We start from the raw sequence: 18,901 nt of genomic DNA, 5'->3' as shown, positions 1-18,901 counted from the left end.
GGAGCCCAATTACAAATAATTGGGAGTTGTGGCCTTCAAACGATGCACAACTCGTTCAAGAAGGACTTTGTGGTGTGGCAAGTTGAGAAAGTCCTGAAAGCCCTGCACTACCTGTTTCATTGTGGACCTGCAAGGTGAGAAGACTTTGTGTTAGTGACCAAGCGTGATCCATTTTGTGGACATCGATTGCTGGAAAACCTTCCAGCACTGGAGAGAGCTATTGAAATTTGGCCATATATTGTCACCTATGTAGATCAGGTCAAAGCCAAGAAGCTCCCCAATCCAAGGTCATCGTCATATGACACCATCACAGAAGCCTGGATGGATCCCTTCATCTTGGCAAAGTTGCACTTCTTCATGAGGGTCTCAAGAAGAGATTTGGAGGATCTAATCAGGGTAGGCCTAATGACTACTAAAAGTATATTAATGGTTTAATCATTCAAGCACCGTCATTTACACAGGATATGAACAATAAAACAAAGTAATGAGTTTTCAGCATGATGATGTTTGTAGTAGTATTGTAAATACTGTAATACTTTTCCCAATTTTGAGTATAATCATAATTATTATGCTTGTGCTATTCTATTTTCAGAGCCTTCTCAGATGCTTCATAAAGCGAGACGTCCAGGTTGATGTTTCCCCAGTAAAGCTGGTCAAACTTGATGTGACAGACCAAAAGCTTTGGGTCAGTCCAAAGCAAGTGGACATTGGCATGGGAGCCACAGCTGCCCTCAAGGTAATATTTATTAGATTACTTCCTGGGTTCCCGCGGGTCCTTAAAAAGTCTTAAAATGTCTTAAATTAAAATCTGGGTAATTAAGGTCTTAAATTGTCTTAAATTCACCATAAAGTTGCTGTAGGTATTACATTTTTAGCCGGTGCGCTTAATGATGATGGGAAAGTACAGTGGCCCACCGTAAAACATCTAATAGTTGATTAATTTAGTACATAGACTGTCTTAAATTTACCTTAAAGTTGCTGTAGGTCATTGATCATCAACTGGCGGCCCGCGGGCCGAATCCGGCCCGCCGAACCGTCCAGTCCAGCCCGCGACTGGATTCCATAATTATGAGGATCAAAGAGAAAATATCATGCGGTCCACACTATTAAAGCAACTGAAAACAGCAACAACTGAGACTCTTAACTATCATTAATCCACACCATTTATGACTATATATTCCGAAATGAGGACAGACTTGCTGCACTGTTTAGCCTAACATTTATTGTTTCACACAGTTCTTTTTTTTTTTTTAAACATAACTGTACCCTCATGCCCTTACTTAACATATGGTTTTTATTTCAAATTTCAACTAAAAGGTTCAAACTAGTAGACTTCTGAGGACAAAAAAGCAGGAAAAACCAACTGGCATAACTTAAAATAGCATGGTAAATAACCTGGTACCAGAACAAAACAGGTCACAAATAATGTTCGCACATCAAATAAAAAGTTAAATCACAAGGCTGAAATGGGCTACTCATACTGCTTAACACTAGAACCGCCGTGACGGTCTGACAGACCGTTTGGGTTATTAAAATGTACATAATTCTGTTTAAATAAAGACTACAAGCCTTTCAGCCCATGACTTTTCCTAAATATGTGTTTTTAATATGTCCTGAAGTCCATAAGGTGCTACAATAAAAAACAAATGATTTATGAGCATTTATACCTCTCTCCGCCCTGCGGCCACACGTAACGCAGCTGATTTGTTACATATTATATACATTTCGCGGCGTTTGTTTTCGCGCTGATTCGCCGGTCTATTGTTTCCATTTGAGAGAGAGAAGAGAGAGAAGACAGAAGAAGATAAAGAAGAACAGATAGATAAATAGATTGATAGATAGATAGATAGATACATACATACATACATAGACAGATAGACGACAGACTGACGGACAGGACAGGACCAACGGACGGACAGGACGGATAGATAGACCTAGCCTAGTAGTAGCAACGATCTGAAGATGGAGAGGGGAAGAAAACGACAGAGATATACTGTTGAGGAGGCTTTGGTGTTATTACATCAACTGAGTGAGGAAGAGTCTGATGGAGGAGAGCTGGACCTCAGCGACATTGATTGGAGTGAGGAGGAGAGCTCCGACACCAACTCGGAGCCTGAACCAGGCAAAAAAAAAGAAAAATTGTGCCAGCCACCCCATCTGTTGGTGTATCCACTCCAGGTCATTATTATTATTATTATTATTATTAATAATAATATTAATATTATTATTGTTGTTGTTATTGTTAGCTAATAGCTATTATTATTGTTGTTAGCTATTAGGCCTATTATTATTCTTAGCCTAGTCTAGCTATTATTATCGTTATCATTATTATCATTTATCTATTTTTATTATCGTTATCATTATTATCATTTATCTATTTTTATTATCGTTATCATTATTATCATTTATCTATTTCGTTCATTCGTTTTATTCGTTTTTATAAATGTATTTGTTTTATGGAGCCGATGCCCTGGAAATCTTGGCTCTTTCTCGATCTTTCCAGCGCAGCTATATATTTTGGGTCATTTACTAATTGGTTACAAACTGGATACTGATTTTGTAAATAGTATAGACAATTAACACCAAGGAACATCTAAAATTATCACAACAAATTAAAAAAGGGAATTCTAATGCAACCCTAATAAATCTCAACAGTGCAACCACCAGTCCAAGTGCTGCCTGCGGCTGTTCAGTCCAGCGCACAAGCTGCACTCATCTCGACCAGCGCTCATGCGTCATCTCCAGGTAAAGTGGTTATTGTAAAACATTTATGGCTGTGTTCATCTTTTGTCAAATGCATATAAGAAATAAATAAATAAATAACAAAGTGATAAATCTCAAATGTGCTAACACCAGCAGGTACTGACACCAGAGCGCGCACACCATCTCCGGATGCGGGTAAGACTTACAAAATACTGCTAAAGTGTACCAAAATGTTAAAAAACAAATGTTAAACTACACAAACATGTATAAAACAATTTCTGGAAACGAAAATATTTATTTGAAAACGAAAATGTTTCTACAAAATAAATAGGCTATGTATAACCCAATTTGCATAGTGGAATAATGTAATATATATACACACACACGCACACCTATTAATACCTATTTATGTTTTGCAGTCCCGAGCCCATGTGAGCTGGGGAAAGATGGGACAATCTGGAGTGCCATCGCCCCTGGAGGACACTCAGGGAGACAACAAGCCCAAAATGTCCTCACAGAATCTGCCGGTCCTACAGCGTTTGCTAAGCGCAACATAGAAGACGCTCAGAGCGCGTTTTTGTGCTTGCTTGACAGGCAGATGCTACAAAATATTTGTCAGTGCACTGTAGCAGAGGCACATCGTGTTGAGGAGAGCTCTGAATGGGATCTCTCGGTTGGAGAGTTGAAGGCATTCCTCGCTCTTCTTTTTGTTAGAGGAGTGTTTAACAAAAATATTGAAATGGAGAGCCTTTGGTCTGAGGAGTGGGGGTTGTCTTTTTTCAATTCCACGATGCCAAGGAGCAGGTACCGGGAGATCATGCGATACCTGCGCTTTGATAAGAAGGAGAGCAGGCGTGCTCGTCTCTCCACAGACAAGTTTACATTGGTGTCAGAGGTGTGGGGGAGATTTGTGGAGAACTGCGTTGCATGCTACAAACCTGGGGCTAACTTAACAGTCGATGAGCAGCTGTTCCCAACAAAAGCACGGTGCCGCTTCACCCAGTACATGGCAAACAAGCCCGATAAATTTGGCATAAAATTTTGGATTGCTGCAGATGTGGAAACCAAGTACATGCTAAATGCCTTCCCATACCTGGGCAGACATCCAACCAGACCAGCAAAACAAAGTGTGGGTGAAAATGTTGTTATGAAGCTGGTGGAGCCCTTCATGGGGAAGGGAAGAAATGTCACGACGGACAACTTTTTCACGTCCCTCAGCCTCGCCAAAAATCTGCTGAGGAAGAACACCAGCCTGGTTGGCACAGTCAATAAGGCCAGACGGGAACTTCCTCCTTCGGTCCAGCAACAGAGAGGAGAGCTGTTTTCAACTAAAGTGCTGAAGAACGAACGCACCACTCTCACTATATATCAGGGGAAAGCTTCAAAGAACGTGGCACTCCTCAGCTCCATGCACCAGAGTGTGTCCATCGGGAGTGATCCCAAGAAAAAGCCGGAGACAGTCAGCTATTATAACAGCACAAAGGTAACATATGTGATGGTTTTATCATATAAAGGAATAATTAATATTTGTTGTATGTAGGCTGTGACAATTGTTGTTGTTATACTATTATTACAAACGTATTTACATTGCACTAATTTCCATCATTACAGTTCGGGGTTGACGTGCTGGATCAAATGGCACGGCTTTATTCTGTGAAAGGGGCAACAAGAAGATGGCCAGTAGCAGTGTTTTACAATCTCCTGGACATGGCTGCAATAAACGCCCACATTCTCTACCAGAAGTGCTTGTCGGTGAACATAGCAAGACGAGCCTTTATCTTGCAGCTGGCAAAAGAACTGCGGGCGGAACACATGTGCGCCAAGGCCGGTCCAGTAGTAGCTCCACTGGCAGAGCCGCAACAGAGTCACCAAAGACGGCAGTGTCAGGTGAACAGCCACTGCCAGCAGAACAAAACAAAGGTGTCCTGTAAAGGATGCGCGCGACCTGTGTGTGGGAAGTGCACCGTAAGGGTGGAGAGCTTTGGCGGCGCATGAGCATGCAGCGGTGGGCTTTGCATCTACGTGAATGAAGGGTGGTGTAACAATAGCACTGTACTGGACAGACACTGTTCCCCGGACCTAGAATTCATGTCGGTGAGATGCAGACCCTTCTTTCTGCCTAGAGAGCTGGCCGCCATTATCATCACCACCGTCTACATACCACCGGATGCAAATGTAAGAACCGCTCTCTCTCTACTACTTGACGCCATAAACAATCACCAGCGTGCCTACCCATGCGGCGCGCACATTATCGCAGGAGATTTTAATCAGGCAAATCTCAAAACTGTTTTGCCCAAATTTCACCAGCACGTGAAATTTCCAACAAGGGAGGATAAAACTTTGGATCACGTGTACTCTAACATCAAGAGTGCGTACAGAGCCATACCCCTTCCACACCTAGGCCAGTCTGATCACCTCTCATTGTTCCTGGCCCCTGCATACACCCCCCTCAGCCGGAAAACAAAGCCCAAAAGACAGACCATTATCACCTGGCCTGACGACGCCCTCCCCCGACTCCAGGACTGCTTTGAACAGACACAGTGGGAGACTTTCCAACATGAGGACCTGACCACATTCACAGACACAGTACTATCCTACATCAAGTACTGCATGGGTATGGTCACTGTGGAGAAGACCATCCAGGTGTACCCAAACCGGAAACCGTGGATGACCAGCCAGGTCCGATCACTTCTCCGGGCCCGCGATGCAGCCTTCAGATCCGGCGACAGAGCACTCTACAGCACAGCTCGCGCCAACCTGAGGAGAGGCATCAAGGCTGCAAAAGCAGACTACAAGGGGAAGATAGAAGGGCAACTCAACAACCCCCGACAGATGTGGCAGAGCATACAGTCCCTCACCAACTACAAGGGCTCCGCTGCGATTCCTGGGGACTCAGACGTAGCACTGGCAGAGGAGCTAAACAGCTTCTTTGCCCGCTTTGAGTCCCAAGCCCAGTACTCAGCCACACCACCCCAACCTTCACTACATCCCACACCAACCTCTGACACCACCCCACTCACCGTGGAGGTAGTGGACGTGAGACGTGTGCTCCGTGCTGTCAACCCTAGGAAGGCCACAGGACCGGATGGAGTACCAGGGAAAGTACTCAAGGCATGTGCTGACCAACTTGCACCAGTCTTCACTGTCATTTTCAACCTGTCACTGAGACAAGCCACCATCCCAGCCTGCCTAAAATCGGCCACGATCATCCCAGTGCCCAAGAAGTCACCCACAAACAATCTCAACGACTTCCGCCCAGTAGCACTCACCCCAATCATCACAAAGTGCTTTGAAAAACTGGTACTGAGACACATCAAAGCCTGTCTCCCCCCCACCCTTGACCCACACCAGTTTGCATACCGGACAAATAGATCCACTGAGGATGCAATAACCACCGCTCTCCATGCTGCACTGAGCCACCTCGAGAAAAGGGGGAGCTATGTCAGAATGCTCTTCATCGACTACAGCTCAGCCTTTAACACAATAATACCGGACATTCTTATCCCCAAGTTGGCCAACCTGGGGCTCCCATCCTCCACCTGCTCCTGGATCAAGGACTTTCTGGTCAACCGACCCCAGCACGTGAAGCTGGGTCTTCACCTCTCATCCACCCGAACGCTCAGCACCGGCTCGCCCCAGGGCTGTGTGCTGAGCCCACTACTCTACTCACTCTACACGCACGACTGCAGACCCACCCACCCTGAGAACATCATTGTGAAATTCGCGGATGACACAACGGTGGTGGGGATGATCACAGAGGGGAACGAGACGGCCTACAGAGATGAGGTCCTTAGACTCAGTGAGTGGTGCGCCCTCAACAACCTGGCACTGAACATCTCCAAAACTAAGGAACTCATCCTGGACTTCCGACGGAACAAAGCCGCTCCTGCCCCCCTGTACATCAACGACGGATGTGTGGAGCGAGTGGAGACCTTCAAATTCCTTGGGGTCCACATCTCTGCTGACCTGTCCTGGGCAGCCAACACCACCGCACTGGTCAAAAAGGCGCAGCAGAGGCTACACTTCCTGAGAGTGCTCAGGAAAGAGCAACTCAGCACCAACCTGCTGGTGACCTTCTACCGGTCAGCCATTGAGAGCCTGCTGACCTATGCTGTGTCAGTGTGGCACTCAAGCTGCACACAAGCGGACAGGAAAAGACTACAGAGGGTGACCAACACAGCACAAAAGATCATCGGCTGCCCCCTATCTCCCCTGTCCACCATCTACAACTCCCGGTGCCTAGGAAGGGCAATGAGCATCATAAAAGACCATACACATCCCGGCTACCACCTCTTCAACCTGCTGCCCTCTGGCAGGCGCTACAGGACCATATCAGCCAAAACAAACAGACTCAGAGACAGTTTCTTCCCAAGAGCCGTCACCATACTCAACTCAAGCCTGCACTAAGAAACTGATCCAGACCCAATCAAGATCTGTCACTGCACTACAATATGTCTTAAACACCGCCATTTGCATATCAATATGCTCTCAGACATATTCCTTTGCACTATTATTACAGCATACTTGCACTAAAAATGTCATGGCTACCTCAACCACGTGCTGCTAACCTCTACAGTCACTTATTTCACCTTTACTGTACATAATTTTCTTTAATGTCTATTTTATTTTATGTCTATTTTAATGTCCATTTTATGTCTATTTAATGACTATTTTATGTCTATTTAATGTGTGCACTTCATGGCGAAGCTTCAAATCTCATTGTACTTTGTATAATGACAATAAAGGCATTCTATTCTATTCTATTCTTTTGCGCCAGCTGTGTACCACAGACTTAGATTTGTTGTCTTGTTTGTAACGTTCATACGTTTATGTACATATAGATTTGTATTATTATTATTATTATCATTGTTGTTGTTATTATCATTATTATTATATGGCCTGATATTTTATTGTATTACATTGTATATAATTGTATTATTAATAACAATATTAAGTTGTTGTTATATTAAAAATATGGTTATTATTATTACTATTCCCCCATTGTTTCTGAGTTTCTCTTTTATTGTGCATATGTTTATTAAAATACAAACTACTGCCTGCAATGAGGTAAGTTACACATTTTAAATAAGTGTAGGCTTATTGTATTTTAGCATTGTGCGGCAAATTCGTCCATTTGGACGCGAAACACGGAGCAGCAAATAAATAAATATATAATATATATATATATATATATATCCATAACGGCATCAGGTGCACTTATTATTATTTATTATTATAATATATATATTATAATTTTAATTTTGCTTTGTGCTTTGACTGATACCCCCTCCTCCCCCGCAGCCGCATTCTCTTTGATCCTTGTCTCATTTCTCTCCTTTTCCTAGTAATCTTGTGTTTAACTGTTGAACGAGTAGCTTGTACACTAAACAATGACTGGTATTGATTGCCTGACTATGTGACAGTAAGTTGTTTCCCATGTCCCCATACACCTGAAGGGTTAAAACAACACAAACAATGAAATTACATATAGCGGTCTGGCGGACCGCTAGCGGCGGTTAAAGGGAGTGTTCGAATGTTGGCGGTCCTAGTGTTAATGGCTGAAGTTACATTTCCCCTCTGACACCAACTTTTTCACATCAGGTTTGGCCGCTGTCAGACTTATGCGCAAACAGTCCTACAAAGACTGGTTTGACAGTCGGTTCCTCTCGTATGTTTTTATCGAGTTCATCTTGGAGAACGCAGCCTCGCAGGTGTAGGTTGACCCAAACATGGTGAGCACATACATAGCCAGCATCTTCAATGTGCCATAGTCCTCGGGACAAGACACCCAAAATGCGCTCAGCCTTTCAGCACCAAGGAGAGCAGCCTTCATGTCACCTGCGGCCTGGATTTCAGCCAGCTCGCTCTGAATGGCCACCTCGTCCAACAGCATAATTTTCACCGCGTTTGTGGAGAATTCTCCGCTTGGGCTTATGGTGAATGGGTCACGCACAAATCCAATGACATCCCTGGAAATGAAAAAGTCATTGAATCTAGCGGAGAAGTTGTCTTTTAATTGTGTGATGAATGTCTTCATCTTGTGTGTTACGTTGCTTTCTCCCACCGTCTTCAGTGTGTTGAAGTGCAGCAGCCTCCCTGACAACAAATCTGCGTGGAACACATCAAGTTTGTTCCCAAAGGCATCAAGTTTTTCCACCAAATCCACCACTGATTTTTCTTTTCCTTGCAGCTGGAGATTAAGTGTATTCAAATGGGAGAAAATGTCTGTTAAAAACGCAACGTTGCACATGTATTCTCTGTCTTGCATGATGCGGAGATGGTCAGCTGCCGCTTTTGATTTACTTTGTTTCAAATACCGTATTTTCTGGACTATAAGCCGCTACTTTTTTCCCACACTTTGAACACTGCGGCTTTTACTACGGTGCGGCTAATGCATGTTTGTTTTTTTTGTTTGTGGGTGATGTTGTTACGTACTTTATTATTTTTTCACTTTGCTTCATGTTTGATACACATTGTTGTCCGACTCGTTCATAGAGAGAGAACGGGAGAGTTTGCTCAGTAGGTAAGTTTTAATTGAAAGTTTTCCAATACAAGATGTAGGCTATAATGACAGGTGCGAACGCGGTAGATTACTCCAGTAAAAGTAAGACCAAATGACTTACTTTAACGAATTTCGTTAATTTATATAATGCAGATTTGTAAAATATTACTTTTATGAGGGTCACAGTCACAGACAATAAACTTACCATGTGAAAATTGTGGTAGCAGCGGGTGTAATGAAGTCCACGCAGCACGCTGGATGTAAACTAATATTAAGCCTATAGCCTATTCATTATAATGTCCATGGACATAAATTGAGTTCTTTTGCCTTAATAATGACAAAATAATACACAATAAATGGTCGGATTGGGAACCCATATGCATAATGTCTCCTCACTCGCATTTAGTGTTGCTTGAAATGACCAGGGCTCAGCTAATGTTGCCTTTTAAAACAACGTCGATTTCCTGGGATTCCCGGGAAAATTGCCTCCCTCAAGCAGGGTACACTTGCACTCACAACGCACAAGCCAAATAATCCGGACTTTAGGGGGCAAACGTGCTTGGACACGGATGGTACAATTGCCTAGTGCGCCCTAAATGTGTGTAGTCAGAGGGGGGGATGGTTGCGTGATGGCTGTCAGGCATCGCCGATCGGACCAACCCTAGCTAATATCTCATATTACAACGTGGGACACCTGCGGCTTAAAATCCGGTGCGGCTTGTACAAGTACAAAATTGATTTTCTTTCTAAAATTAGAGCATGCGGCTTTTAATCAGGTGCGCTCTGTAGTCCGGAATTTACGGTAATCCACTACTTGGGCACGGAGTTCAACGAAGCGCTCCAGTGCTTTGCCCTTACTGAGCCAGCGCACATCATTGTGGAGTAACAGGTCATCATGAGAAGCCTGGGATTCGAGCACAAATTTGCGGAACAGGCGGTGCTGCGTGCTTGAATTTCCTCTGATGTGGTTAATAATTTTCATTGTTTTCTCAATCACCTCTTTGAGCTCACCGCTTAGCTTTGCGCACAGCACGCTTTGATGGATAATACAGTGAAGTGCGTTAGTTTTAGGAGCGACAGTCTTTATTCTGCTCACCAGACCCTTGTTTTTGCCAATCATGGCAGGTGCACCATCTGTCACTGTCGGGTTGATTTTATCCAGGGACAATCCATGGCTTTTAAAAAAATCCTCCAGTTTTCCGAAGATGATGTCAGCAGTGGTGTTGTCCTCCAGAGGAAGCAATGTCAGCAGCTCCTCTCGGAAATCTTTGCCATCAAAGTATCTGACAAAAACGCACAACTGTGAAATATCCGTGTTGTCAGTGGACTCATCAATAGCCAGTGAAATGTATTTGGCTTCCTTGATCCCGTCAATGACAGCTTGCTGGACATGCTCTGCCAAGACGTGTACACGACGTGCAGCAGTTGAAGCAGAGAGAGGTATTTGTTTCACAGATGCAATAACTCGTATATAATAACAAGTTCCTCCAGAACGGTGACCATGCACTCCTTTAAAACCTCACTTTCCGTGAAAGGGCGGTTATGTTTGCAAAGCACCCAGGCAGCCTGCAGAGATGCACACGTTACTCTCTCTTGATCAGTTAAAGTTCGAGTAATAATGCCACTTGCACGGGAGTAGGCAGATTTCAATGTGGCGATTTTTCTCTGACGGGCCTCTGACTGCTCAGGATATGAATCCTTGAAATTTGTATGTTTAGTGTGGTGGTGATGGCGCAGATTATATTCTTTTGCAACAGCAACGGTTTCGTTGCAAATAAGGCATACAGGTGACGCATTTTGGAAGGTTGGCATGATAAATGTGTACTTTTCAGTCCAGTCATCATTGAAGGATCTGTTTTCCACATCAACTTTCAACCCTTGAGAGTGCCATTTTACCTGTGTTAAGAGGCCTTTTCCTATCACTTCCGTGGTGTTTGTTTTTCAAGTGCTCTATTACAGTGGCCGAGAAGGGTCATAACACATGCAAATGCAAAAACAAATGACGGACCCACATCCTGTTTCCGAAAACAAAGAAACACAGAGTTGTTTCCAAAGAGGTAAGTGTAATGTGTAATTCCAACATATTAAGTACTCAGTAATTGTTAAACGTTCAAAGCGGTGTGTTATATGACTATATTCGTTTTTAATTTATAGGGGGCGCTGTTGCCCCCGTGTGGGTCCGTTGCTGATTATGGTCCCCCTGGAAACATTTCTGTTTTCATCTAGTTTGCAGTTCGTTTCCCTATTTGCTCGTGTTGTGAATATTTTTAACATTGATGAAGGTGTTTTCTGAGTTTGCAGGTGTTTTGGCATTTGCATGTGCAGGGTTTCCCGCAGAAAATGTGTTAGTTAAGGTGGTGGAAATAAAGTTGACGTTTTGTAACATCAGCTGATAAAACATCAAAACATCGCAGCATTTTACACATTATGCCGCTAATATCACCTGTTTAGTTGGAGCCGTTCATTTACTCTGAGCCGGTTAGCCTGAAACTTGTTGCTATAGTAACGTCACAGTTAGCCGTCACAGTTAGCCTGAAACTTGTTACTATAGTAACGTCACAGTTACCTGTCTGAGGATTAACGTTGTTAATGTTGACATCACATGTCGCTGTTTTCATTAGTTTTTCAGGCTCCTCTGTTTCTTTCTGAGCAGGTTCCCGGATCAGATGATGTAGATTTATGTTTTAACCAGCGGTCTGTGTTTGTTTCCTTAAACTTAATATCACTGTTAGCTTGTCTGTGTTATGCTAGCGGGAGGTACAGAGAGCTACAGGTGCGTTCAGGGTCGAAGTACACAGCGGTTCCGGGCCGCTGCAGACGTTGGTTGGATTTATTTATTTTATTTATTTATTTATATATATTTTTTGAAGACGTTAGTTAAGGCGGCAGGCGTGTGTTGCTTAGGCGGCCACCTTAGCTGTAAAGTGCTGTGGGAAACCCTGATGTGTTATGACCCTTCTCGGCCACCATACTCTATAAATAAAGTTGACTTAATTGAGTTGAGGCAAAATATCTCTATCACTCCTGGTGGTTGACTGTGGTATAGGTGATAGGAGCCTGACTCATAAAGGCTAAACATGCCTTCAGTTTTGTAATGAAATGGAAAAAATATAAACAATAAACATCAAATAATAATGTTATGCCAAAATTAGATTTTTATTTAATTTTCATTTGAGGGTCCGGCCCCCAAGGTGACTGTCCGGTAAAATTCTGGCCCTCTGACGAATATAGTTGGTGACCCCTGCTGTAGGTATTACATTTTTAGCCCGTGGGTTTAAAGATGATGGGAAAGTACAGTGTCCCACCGTAAAACATCTAATAGTTGATTAATGTAGTACGTAGACTGTAGATTTAGTATGGTGTGGAATGAGAGTCTCCGTGATTAATAGCTGTTTTACGGTACGTCGGCTACAGACGTTGACGTCGGGCTGAGTGGTGCGGTTGTAGAGATGAGGTTCAACGGTTCAACAGAGTAACAAGATGGGAAAGTGTAAATTCAACGACAAGTGGCTGGAAGAGGATACATTTAGGAGGTGGTTGGCACCGGCTGAAAACAGAAATGAGGCAATGTGCAAATTATACAAAAAGACCTTTTCATTAGGGACCATGGGGCTCAAAGCCGTCGAGTCGCATATGAGAGGAGGAAAGCACCAGCGGTATGTGACAGCAGCTAGCCATAGCGGGGCCAGGCTAATCCCTGCAATGTTTTCATCAAGACCTAAGGAGGTTACACATTCAGACGCCACCTCTCAGTCGGCTATGACAAATTTCATTTCACCGCCAGACGTCCAAAAGGCAGAGGTACTGTGGGTTCTCCATACCGTGACGAGGCATAATTCATTTAAATCCAACGAGGACATACGTGGCGTCTTTGCTGCTATGTTCCCAGATTCGCAGCTAGCGAAGTCATTCACCTGTGGTGAAAATAAAACTGCATATGTTGCCAGATATGGCATTGCTTCATTCATAAAGAAGGAGCTATCGCGCAGCATTACCGAGAAGCCATATGTTGTCATGTTTGATGAAAGCATGAACAAAACAACATCTTTATCTAAATGCAAGTGATAAGATTGCACAACAATTCCACAAGTTCCTCTTCAGTGAGGCCAGAGGAGAGGAATTCATGGCCTTCAGTGCATTGGATGGAAAATCGCGTGTTGACAGCTTCCTGCATAAGGCCATGAACGGATATGTGGAACTTTGGAGCTTTGTGGAAAAGCTGCTGCTTCTGTCCCATGGACAAGCTACTGTGGAGCGTGGGTTCTCCATAAACAAGGAGGTGGAGATGTGCAATATGAACGAAGACACTATAGTCTTACAGAGACTAATCTGCGACTGTGTGAGGATGTGTGGTGGAGTGGTCAAAGTTCCACTAACTAAAGAACTGCTAAATGAGTGTGCATCTGCACGCAACCGGTACAGGATCTTCTTGGAAGATGAGAGGAAGAAAAAGGAAAAGACAAACCAGACGAACAAGAGAAAAGAGGTTGAAGATGAGCTTGAAGAGCTACGCAAGAAAAGAAGAACAATCTCAACTGTGTGTGAAACTCTAGAGAAGGACGCAGATAGCCTTGCAGAGAAGGCTGAGAATACAGCAGGGACCAAGATGGCAGAACTTATCACTAAATCCAATTCCATGAGAAAAAGATGCAAGGAAAAGAGAGGGGAGTTGGTGGACCTAGACCGTGAAATTGAGAAGAGAGCGGCAGAGCTACGCCACGTCTTGAGAAGAATTTGGGATGTTACAAAACAATGGACCTCTCTATTCATTGGTTTCTCTCATGAAGAGTCATGTGATAACATTTGTGTTGTTTTTCAAACAGTTATGTACATTATTTGTCAAATTTTTGGCTTGGGACAGGCTGTTTTAAGGACTTATTATGATGGAGACTGCTTTAACCCTCCTGTTGTCCTCAAGTCAAGGGAGGAAAGGAGGGGGGAAGGAAGGAAAGGAGGGATGAAGGAAGGGAGGAAAGAAAGAAGAAGGGCGGAAGGTAGGGGGGAGGAAAGAAGGAGTGAGGAAGGAAGAACAGACGGAAGGAAGGGCGGAAAGAAGGAGCAGTTAAAACAGACGGGGTCAATTTGACCCAGGAGGATGACACGAAGATTAAGTGTTGGAAGTATTATTATTCTGTCTCCCACTGAGCCATGATGGAGTCTGCCTTAAGTGTTATTATTTTCATTATTCTATATGGTTCCTTCATGCAATGCATTGTGTTGTTTAATGTAATCTAATTTATGTATGTTATGTTGCGTCTGTTCTGCATCTGATTGTGTTTACATCTATATTGGCCAAACAGTGTTGGAAGTGTTATTGTTAGTTATTATACTATAAAAGGTCTCATGAAAAAGTGTTTTTGCAGAGTTTACACAGTGTACATAATTGATAACAAATGGAAAACGTTAAGTTTTGATTTCCATTGTAGGAGGCAATAAATTGAATATTCCAAAGAAATTATGACATTTTTGGGTCTTAAATTATATTTGTTGAGGTCTTAAAAAGGTCTTAAAAAGCATTAAATTTTACTTTTAAAATGGTGCAAGAACCCTGACTATCAGCTGCAAAGTCACTTGACTAGTGAAGTATTTATGTTGAAAAATGAAGAGATCAGATTACTTGTTTTGACATCAAGCAGTTGACATTGTTACTGCTACCCTCAACAAGCCCTATGCCAGACCGGTCACTCCGTAGTATTCCCCTTTAAGAGTTAGAGAATGAAAGGGAGACCTTGGTAAGTCAGAGCTGACCCTTGTGGCAACTACCTGGCAGCTATGCTTATGCTTACGGTTATTGCAGCCGTGTGACGTTCCGGACCCCCCGTGAGTACGTCTCCCCTCAGTGGTCTGAAGAGTCCCAGCGCAGCTCCCGTGAGCCGCCAGCCCGCTTGTGGTGGCAAGGATAGTTCAGTTTATGTGTGTGTAGTCGTGGAGAGCGAGAGAGATGGGTGGTTGCAGGCTCCCATCTGATTCCTAATTCCAAACAGATGAGCAGGAAGTGACCCGTCACCACAGACAACCAATAACCTGCATAGCTGCCACCTCTCAGGTTTTCCCACCCAGCTCTGCTCTACCAATAAACCAAAAGGAAAGAAATTCAAACCTATCCGTAACAACATATTAACTGGATCTGTCAAATGTTGTGTAGTGTAAGTTACACGTAGGGAGAGTTTATTTGATGTTTCAGGTGACATGTGACTTGAGCATGATGTATTGCTGTTCATGCAAGACAGCCAGAGTGCCAATTTGTCAGAACATTCTATCGAAGTGCCCCCTGAAGTACCCCTCTGTCCGAAATATGATGTGCCTGCACCCCCAAAAGATGCACAATGAACCAGACGTGCCTGCAAAAAATTAAGGCCCTCATCATGAAATTTGTGCAGGATAAGAAGCTGTCAGGAGGAATCACAGCGGGTAACATCTGTCTGACATATCACAAGTGTTTATCAAAGGGAGTCTTATTTTAGATGTGAGGTTATACTAGCCTATTATTTTGCAGTTCATTTTTTTAGTTGTATTTTATTTGAAATACAGCCTAGTAGGGATGGGTCACGATTTTCGAATATTCGAATATTCGTTCCATTGTAAAAAATCGAATAGTTAATGCAACTAAAGTTCTCTCCTCCTCTCTGCTCTTGTTTCTTTCCTTTTCTCTCCTCTCTATTGTGCTCAGTCATCCGGTTATGTCTGTCTTATTATGTATTGTATGTTGTATATGTACAGACGGGGTGATTGCTGTTATTTCGCTGTACTTCTGTATAGTGACAAAATAAAGCCTATTGAACCTAAAGCATAAATAAATATATGAACTATCGTCTTTTTATCTCCTCCTTTTTTGGCGTACAGTTTGGCTCCTATCCGCACAAGGGTAGTATAAGATTAGCTATAGTGGTGTGGATGGGCTAACGTCATAGGGCTAACGTTAGCTAAATGCTCTTCTACAAACGGAGAAACATGCAGAGACTAGTACAGCCATCAAAAAGTTCCGTGTGGAACAACTTGAAAAAAAAAAAAAACGAAAATGAGGTGCAGTGTAAACTCTGTGCAGTAAAGCTATCATATCACACGTCTACAACAACTATGCACAGCCATTTGAGATCGAGGCACCCAGCAGAAGGCGTGGGACCGTCCACAGATCAACAATCAATGACTAGCTTTGTCACTAGACAAAGTAACCTCGTTTTGGGTATAAAAATAAAACAAACGAGTTGGGAAATAATGAATGGATCTCTCTGTGCGTGCGCGCGCCAAACATTTTACCATGTGCTGTGCTGACCTGTATGGCAAGACCTTTCCTGTATACAATGTACAAGGACTACTTCATCTCCATGAAGATGCCAGCCACTTCAACTGTTTCCTTAAATGACATTTCCTGTTTTCCATTTGAAAACTACCTACAACAAATCAAGAAAGACGTGAGGAGCAGGAGAAGTGCCCTGGAAAAAGTAACCAGGCGTTACCAGAAATCGAACATTCAGAAGTGAACGAGAGCCAAATACACCCTAAAGTGTTTGCTTCTGTCAGAGAAATGGACTGTTGTTTTATTTTGAAAGAAGACAGCTTTGCTTTTGTTCGACAAAAAAATGCAGATGGTACTTTTGCTTGTGAAATCCTGCGCCAGCGTCACACTTCACCATTTTTTCACCAACCATGTAGCTCTGGACTTCTGAATATAGTGTGCATAGGAAACGGTCATGTCAGGATGAAAAATGGACTACTGCGAGATCTGTTCTGGAAGGTGGCCTTCCTCCCGCAAGAAACTGGTGGCTTTGTCCTCATACCCCTTCACCATGGTCTGAAACATACATATTAAGGTTGAATTTTCTTATTCTTTTAGCTAGATTCAGGGGTCATCACAGCTGATCACCTGTTTCTTTCTGTATCTTCCTCTGTGACTCCTGCATGTCCCTTCCCACTGCATTCATAAACATCCCCTGGCCTCCCTCTCTCCTCTTGCCACAATCCTACTCCCAGTGTAACCCTCATCGCTCTTCCGCACATCCAAATATTCTCAACCTCTCCTCTTTTGCTTTATCCACTAACTTAACCTGGGCTGACTCTCTAATGTAGTCATTAGTGACTCACATCGCATATTCATTTCTGTCACCTTTCTGTTAAAAACTTAAAGTAACATGCATATGCTGTCCTTTCCAGGTCATGTACGAGAGGAGGAGGATGTAGTTCCTGACATTTGGATCGTCAGGAAAAAGAAAACCGTCGGATGGGCACGTAAAATGAGCGCCACAAAAAGCTATGAAGGACAAAATTAATCCCCAGGATGACATTCCAATTAATCAAGATAAAAATTATTTCAGGCAAGTTTTGCTTAGACAAATAGAAAATTAAATGCAATTCCAAGTGAAAATATTGTTGAAGATTTTTTGTTTGTTTGTCTTAAGTTGAATTGTCTAACTTCTAGATATGCATTGTGAATGTGAGACCTACAACTTGACCATTCAGGCAGAGGAGGAGGACGATGAGGAGGTGATTAGATTGACGAAGAAGCGCACTAAAAAAGGAATTGCAAGGTCGTGCAAGGGATGGCTATTTCTCCAGGTAAAGAAGCAGGACAAGGCACAGCGCCAGTAGCGGCTGGCTTCTACTGGTTGGTCTCCAACCAGAAGGGGTTAGTCTTTTTCAGTGTTAAAACATGGCATTTTATTGTCATTTATAAATGTATGGCCAAGTGATTAAATTTAAATGACACTAGATCCAGCATCAGGTCCAGACACAGCGATGTCTCCAGATACAGGGGTGATTCTCATGAACCCAACCTTTGGTATGTCTTAGAAGATTTTAGGGCCATACTCGTGAAAACTAGAAATAATTTGCTTTTATTTGAACAATCATTATGTGTATTATGTGGCGCAGTTCATTGTTGGTTACCAAAATAGTATTTTTTATGTTTTTTACCTGATTTCGGAGTCATAAATTCATTACCGTAATGCTTCCAAAGAAAAATATTATGCTTTCACCTCAATTTAGGATTATAAACATTCAAGCAAGTTCATGAAAATACATATAAATTAGTTTGAAACGATATAATTTAACAGATTTTGATAATATATAATGATTTCCTATTATGCAATTACAAATATTTGAAGAAAATGGAGTGTCCGAATGTGCCGCTTTCATTACCGTTGCACTGTGTTCACAGTCCTCTCATAATCACAGAATTTTTTATAATAAAGTTATTTTGACCCACAATGCACCACAAAGAAGAGAAGACAAAAGATGGCTACAAGGTAAGATTGTTTGACATGTTTTGATCATAATAATTGTTATGTTTCTCCTTGCATATGCCTATTTCCACACCATAGGTGATCATTACCGTAATGTGTAATATATCATGTTCTTAAAAAGTTATCAATTAGATAGTTTACTTTAAAGAAGATATTAGGGAACTCAAACTGTTGGCGAAAATTTTTTAGCTGAGTCATCATAGCATGCTAGCATTTTAAGCTAGCTTAGGAGGAAGTCATTCATTACCGTAATGCGCAGCTTTCATTACCACGTAATGTGAGGCCTGTTACAGTAATGAAAGATAATATTACGGTGATGAATAGTTTCTTTTTTTTAAAAATAACATACATTTATAGTACATACAAACTTTATTACTGTATTTTATTGTTTATTATACCTTAATTAAACAGTTTTTTATATCGTTTTTTTCTTACTAAATTGCTATGCTAATTTGTG

The 18,901-nt window shown here is 42.5% G+C and overlaps 1 long non-coding RNA gene across 1 annotated transcript; it reads left to right on the top strand.

The window, feature by feature from the left end:
• Nucleotides 1-384: 384 nt before the first annotated feature.
• On the top strand, nt 385-17,475 carry LOC128377244 (uncharacterized). The gene is made up of 3 exons (XR_008323303.1): nt 385-396; nt 593-736; nt 17,357-17,475. It is a non-coding gene; the product is annotated as an uncharacterized LOC128377244 (long non-coding RNA).
• The last annotated feature ends 1,426 nt before the right edge of the window (nt 17,476-18,901 follow it).

This window comes from Scomber japonicus, chromosome 17 (assembly GCF_027409825.1).
Source record: "Scomber japonicus isolate fScoJap1 chromosome 17, fScoJap1.pri, whole genome shotgun sequence".
In the NCBI taxonomy this organism is placed as follows: Eukaryota; Metazoa; Chordata; class Actinopteri; order Scombriformes; family Scombridae; genus Scomber; species Scomber japonicus.
This window is presented reverse-complemented; position numbering and strand designations above follow the sequence as displayed.